Source organism: Perognathus longimembris, chromosome 28 (genome assembly GCF_023159225.1).
Source record: "Perognathus longimembris pacificus isolate PPM17 chromosome 28, ASM2315922v1, whole genome shotgun sequence".
Classification (NCBI taxonomy): Eukaryota; Metazoa; Chordata; class Mammalia; order Rodentia; family Heteromyidae; genus Perognathus; species Perognathus longimembris.
Genome location: NC_063188.1, coordinates 19,144,258 through 19,150,974, shown reverse-complemented (window position 1 = coordinate 19,150,974; position 6,717 = coordinate 19,144,258). Strand labels below are relative to the sequence as shown.

The 6,717-nt window shown below is 34.0% G+C and overlaps 1 non-coding gene across 1 annotated transcript; it reads right to left on the bottom strand.

Annotated features, from left to right (window-relative positions):
- Positions 1-640: 640 nt before the first annotated feature.
- Positions 641-748, bottom strand: LOC125344344. The gene has a single exon (XR_007209482.1). It is a non-coding gene; the product is annotated as a U6 spliceosomal RNA (small nuclear RNA).
- Positions 749-6,717: the final 5,969 nt, after the last annotated feature.

The window sequence follows — 6,717 nt, the reverse complement described above, 5'->3', positions numbered from 1 at the left end:
TTGTTTTGAGTGGGAGATGAGACTTCATTGTTTGCCATCTTTCTTGTGTTTTTCTGCCCATTTGGATTGGGAATTCCAATCTACAAGCACCCGTGAGCACCGTTTAAGACACAAAGCAGACCTAACCAAGCACTGTTGTGTAAATCTTAGAAGTTCAAAATTATATACAGATATCTTTTATACCTGTATATAAAATTAGTTTTGGTGTTCCTAAAGAATACAATTTCAATATGACAACCAATCCTGAGCCCTGTATTCAGTAGTTACTTCTTTACTGTTACAACCCCATGAGAAATTCTGTTTCATATATTAAGTTCTTATAGGACTGGCTTTATCTATGAGTACCTTTGATTCACTCAGATTAAGCAGGGATATCCTCTATCCAATAACCAGGAGTCAATGGAATCTGGAGGTGCTGGAAGTAAGTCAGGAGAGTAAGTTAGAGGTAGTAAAGAGAATAGAGTAAAATGTATGGGGGAGGGGTGATGATTTTGGTTTAGTTTCAGTGACGTGGAAATGTGGAGGAGAGTAGAATCAGTAGAAAGAACAAGGTTAAAATGATAGACAATGGAGAGTTAGTAGTAAAGAGTGGAGGTGTTATTCATAGGAAAGTTATTTTTAATGAAAGAGAATGCAAAGAAAAAATATAGAACACTTCATGAATTTGTGTGTCAGCCTTGCGCAGGGGCCCATGGTAATCTTCTCTGTATCGTTCCAATTTTAGTGCATGTGCTACGGAAGTGAGCATGGATTCCTACTTTTGTTTAAGAAATTTCTGTGAAGTACTTTCTTTTTTGTGTGCTTTTGGATATTGTCTTGTAGATTGTCAGGGCCCAGTCTCAATTGACAATATTCTTAAGCTTTGCAGGGTTAAAATATCAATAGCAGACTACAAGCTAGTAGTTTTTTTTCCCTTCATTAAAAAATATTTTATTTTATTGTAAAAGTGATGTACTGAGGGGTTAGTTACATAAGTAAGGTGAGGAATATATTTCTTGTCAAATGTTATTACCCCTCCCTCATTTTTACATATCTTGGAGTTCATTTCTATTAACATCATTTTATATGGTCATATGTACATAGCTATTGAACTATTGTGGTCATCTAATTATTGCAAATGAGGAAAACCATGGATCTGTGATTTTTTTGGGGGGGGTTCTGGTTACTTCACTTAATTTGAATTTTTATAATTCTTCCCATTTCCTTACAAATGAGTATTGTCAGTCTTTTTGATGGAAGCACAGAATTCATATATATACTTATATACATAGATATATATACCTACATATACATATACATATATATATATATATATATATATATATATATATATACCTACATATTACATTTGATTGATCTATTCATCTACTGAGCGCCATCTGGGTTGATTTCATATGTTACCTATGATAGATAATGCTGCATTAAACATAGTTGTATTGGTAGCTTTAGTGTGGCCTTGTTTCTATAAATTTGGCTAAATGCCCTGGAGTGGCATTAAGGAATCATAGGGGAGCGCTATGTTCAGAAAATTTAAGGAACCACCATACTGCTTTCCAGACTTCTTGAATTATATAGTAGCATTCCCTTTTGGCCATATCCCCTCCAGAATTTGCGATTATTTGTTTTCTTGATAATCGCCATTCTAACTGAGGTAAATTGGAATCTCATTGTTGTTTTGATTTGCCTCTATTTTATGGCCAGAGATTTTGAAAATTTCTTCATGTCTCTATTTGCTATTCTTATTTCCTCCAGAGAAATCTCCTTAGTTCTTTAGCCTACTTATTAATCAAGTGGTTGTATCTTTGAGGATTTGTTATTGGGGCATTTAATATTATTGTGCTTCAGGTATATTTTAGATATGAGGCCCTTTCAGTTGTATGGCTGGTGCAGATCTTTTCCAAATCTGTGGGCTTTCTATTTATCTTGACAACTATGTCCTGTGCCATGCAAAAGCTCTGAAGTTTAATACAATCTCATTTATCCAGCCTTTGGTTGATTTGTTGTGTTTCTGGATCTTTCTGTAGATATGCCAAGGAGCCAAGGAGCCCTTGTGTATCCCCTATCTTTCCTGTAATTTTTTCAGGGTATCTGCACTGCACTTGAGGTCTTGGATCAACTGGGAGTTGTTTCCAATGCAGGGTGATATATTAGGATCTAACTTCATTTTTCTACTTGTGTAGAGCCAGCTCCATTTGTTAGACTGTCTTTCTTCCATCTTATAATTTTGGGATCCCTCATTAAAGATTAAATGGCTATAGGTCATTTGTAGGTCTTCAACTCTATTCCACTGGTCCTCAGGCCTGTTCATTTGCCAGTACCAAGTTATTTTATAACTACAGTTGATAATAGACTTTGAAGTTGGTACTGATATTCCTCCAACATTGTTGTTTCTGCTATTTGGGGTCTTATATTATTCCATATGAATTTTGGATTGATTGTTCTATTTCATTGAAGAATATTATTTGGATATTGATGGGTATTACATTGAATTTGTAGATATCTTTGGGCAGAATTGTCAATTTCATGATGGTAATCCTTCCAGTCCAGGATCATGGGAGGTTTTTTCCATTTCCTTACATCTGTTTTAATTTCCTTTTCAGGTTTTTAAAGTTTCCATTATAGGAGTCCTTTCATGTCTTTGGTTAATTCCTAGATATTTTTTGAGCCTATCACAAAAGGAGTTGCTTTCCTTATTTCAGACTCACTCTCCTCATTGTTGGCATACAAAAAAATACTAGCTAGTTTTTGATCTGAGGTTAATGTAACTTTTTCCCCAATTGGCCATGAAACATCTCTGCCTTTTGTGCACCTGATATAGCAAACATGACCACTCTACCTGTGCTGTTCATTTTAAGTGTTATTTATTTTATTGCTATTTGTAGATATTTCTTATATATTTTGCATATTAATAACACATGATACAGAATTCTTACAAATTAACATGACACAAGCAATATTTCTTTTCTGTTTATAGCATATTTTAATGTATCACTTTTCTAATTTTGTTGCTGTCATGAAGTTTTTCTTATGCTTTTCTATCCAATTAGAAACTGTTATCAAATCCAAGTCAAGAAAGTTTTCCTGTTTTTTTTTTCCTTAAGAAATTGCATACTTTTAATTCTTACATGTAAGCTTTTGATCTGTGTAAAAAATATAATAGCAGAGATGGAGTAGGATAAAAAATGGAGAGATATATAGCATCTGGTAAAATCTTACATCTCTGTATAAGGAAAACTTTCAGAAAAATGCAGTAAAGAATGCTCATTGTAATTATAATTATGAATTGAATCCTATAAATTTAATTAGTCAATTTTAGGAGCTCTTACCAGAGTAAAGTTAGCTATAATAAATATATATTAATTTATTTGATTAGAGTAACTCTTTCACAATGTATAGTATAGTGAAATATATATGCCTTGTGCATATAAAATATATTTTTCTTATTGATGCATTCAGGTTTCATGTCTTCCTTTAACTGTCTTAGTTTTTTCATCACATAATATAAGCTCTTTGAGATGGGGGCAGGTTACTATTTAGTTTATCATTAATTGCCACTGAGAACAATAAAATGCACATAATAGGTCAAGATATAGTTATAAAATTCGCAGCATATGATAATTCTAAACTCTGAAGTACATTTCTGTTTAAACATTTGTTCTGTACTAAAAAAAGTCACTAACATGACATATCAAAGCATAATAATATCCAAGAGGTTTATTACATTTGTTCTATTTAGATTTTCTAAGAAACTTCCTTTATCATCAAAGCCAAAAGTAAGATACAAAAGTTACAATATAAATGAAAGTGGTTACAATACCTTTTGCAGAATATTCTTTTCCTTTGTTCCATTACTTTTGGGGAAAATGCCATATGCTGTAAAGTTTAATGGAATGGCAAAACGACTTGAATACAAATTGTTCTGCATTACTTAGGAAATTCATCAATTGGTGATGTAGCTTCCCTGAAAAATATTTTAGAGAGTGTTTTTTCTTTATGTTTACTGGAAATACTAATTTACATTGGACCAAATTTCTCAACAGGGTGCAGATATGATTTCATCCAGAACAGTTGTCAGAGTATGTTGTTTCAGGCTATTTAATTCAAGAAGAGAGAAGAGAGGTCAATTCTCCAATGGAAGTGAATAAGTTGCATAATAATGTCATAAAACATTAAGTTAGCAGTAGGAAGTACCACTTGCAAACTACTCTAAGTTCTGTTCTCCTGGGTTTAATTTTTTACAAGCATAATAAATCCAATAGATACATAATTTCTTTATTGACTGAGAAATTGTATTTGTTTTCAAAAAGCCAACAATGTTCTACAACTAGAGACAAATATTCACATAGAATAGACATATACAAGATACAGTATATATTTGTCATATTCATTATTAAAATTTTCTAATGGAATTTTGAATTGGGCATTTAGACATTTTGGATCAAACTAACACTTCTTTTGAATTTCAAAATAATAAAATGTATTGTAAATTTTAAGAAGATTATAAATGTGAAAATATTTCCTTACTCTCTTATTGTATAGGGTGACAAATGGTGCAAAATTCTTCATGGTATGAAACACACATATGTTATCTTTTTTATTTGCCTTATACCAGTGTTGGGATCCATCTTCCCCTTTGATGGAAGGGGCTTGATGCCCCTCCCCCAGCCCTGGGGAATGCGGCCCTGCTACCCTCTCTGGATTGGAATCCAGAGAAACCAGTTGGGCAAACAGCCCCCAACCCAACCCGCTAGCCAGCCCAGCGCCTACCAACCCCGCCCTGGCTCGGTGCGCTCGAGTGACGTTAGCCCTTGGGGGTCAGGTGATACCTTTCAGCCTATCGACATCCTGGCCAAACCCCTCCCTCGGAATCATCTCCCCTTGTCCTTGTCTCAATAAAGTTAGTTTGCTCTAAGAAGCTAGCCCCGTTGCATGTGTACGTCAGACTTCTAGCGATAAGGAGGTGGGCACACATCTGCGGCAGATCACGTGCGCGACAGGTTGGAGCTGACTCCCCCGTTCCCCTCTAGCTTATCTGCAGGTCGGATGACTAGGGCAGAGGGCATGAAAGGGAGGGTGGAAAGGAAGAAGTAAGAGTCCGAGCCGGGAGGGGCAAAAAAAGCCCAACATACCAGCTCTAAGTATAAGTGACAATATATCTCCTTGTTTTGCCAGAGACTTGATACTAAGTATGCAAGTCAAGTTTCTCTGCAATTTCAAGAAACACAGATTTAAATTTTCTCCATATCAGGGCTGGAAATATGGCATAGTGGCAAGAGTGCTTGCCTTGTATACATGAAGCCCTGGGTTTGATTCCTCAGCACCACATACACAGAAAAGGCCAGAAGTGGTGCTGTGGCTCAAGTGGCAGAGTGCCAGCTAGCCTTGAGCCAAAAGAAGCCAGGGACAGAGCTCAGGCCCTGAGTTCAAGCGTCAGGACTGGCAAAAATAAATTTCTCCTTATCACTAAGAGAGATACTCACTTTATTAATCACTAAAAGGGATACAATATCAAAAGTTTTGTGTATTTTAGTAAAATGTTATTGCCTAAGAGTTAAATATAATATTCCAATATGTAATGTAATGCTTTATTCTCACAGTGCCATATTCCTCATTAAAGAACTGACATAACGTCATTAGTACTTGGATTGTCTCCGTCGATAATTTATTTTTTAATTAATCCACAATCCTATAAGTTTAGTTCTTTATTCTCTGCCATTACTGTAACAGTGTAACAGGAATATAGTGCCCTCTATCTAACAGATTTTATTTACTTCAAGAATATATTAAAATTCCTCCTTAGTTCTTTTTTATTACAGGGAAAATAAGCTTATTCCTTTCTCTCTGTTCTTATCTGTGGTATTTTCTAAAAATGTAATATATTTTCAGAACCTATTTCATTATGTCTTTAAATTCTCTGAAGTTAATGATTTTAGAATTGATGAATTTAGAATATTTTTATCAAAGTGTTTTTCAGTATTATAACTACAAAGCTTTGGAAGAGTGATATAAAATCACCAATTAATGATAAAATATATTCACTTATTGAGAAAGTATTTTTGTCATTCTCATCTGAAATTAAATTTAATATTTATTAATTACCTATTTTGGAAATTACCTAGATATCCCCAATGATATCACTGAACATCCACAGGACTAAATATCCTATTCATGGTTGTAAATAGATTTAAACATAACTTACCTGCAGTCCCCATTTCATCAGCCTCATCATTACTAAAAAGATTACTAAACTATATGCTGACCAATTATATTCAGGATAAGTATTTGTCTGGTTAAATTGTTACTGTAATTATATAAACACAAGATCATGAAGTTTATAAATATACATACTTATTTGTAGGTATTTATAAATTTGAACACAAATAATATTAGAAAAATTGCTAAAGAAGACACTGATAAAAATTCTTGAGAAAAATTCTCAATAAGATATATTTATCAAAAGACATATTTTGTTTGGGGCATCACTGTGGCTCTCTAGGGCACGTGAAGTTTTGTCAAGGAATGGAATTAGGAACAAGATAGTCCATGGTCCATCTCTTGTCAGGTCACTGGTTTATTTAAATGGTATGCACTAGCTTGCATTTAGGGACTGTTGCAGATATTAGAAGTAATAAAGCTGAATGATAAAAGGGTAATGCTTTTTCAAGATATAATTTCTATATTGAGTGAATGGCAATTTACCAAAGTCCCTTCCTGATG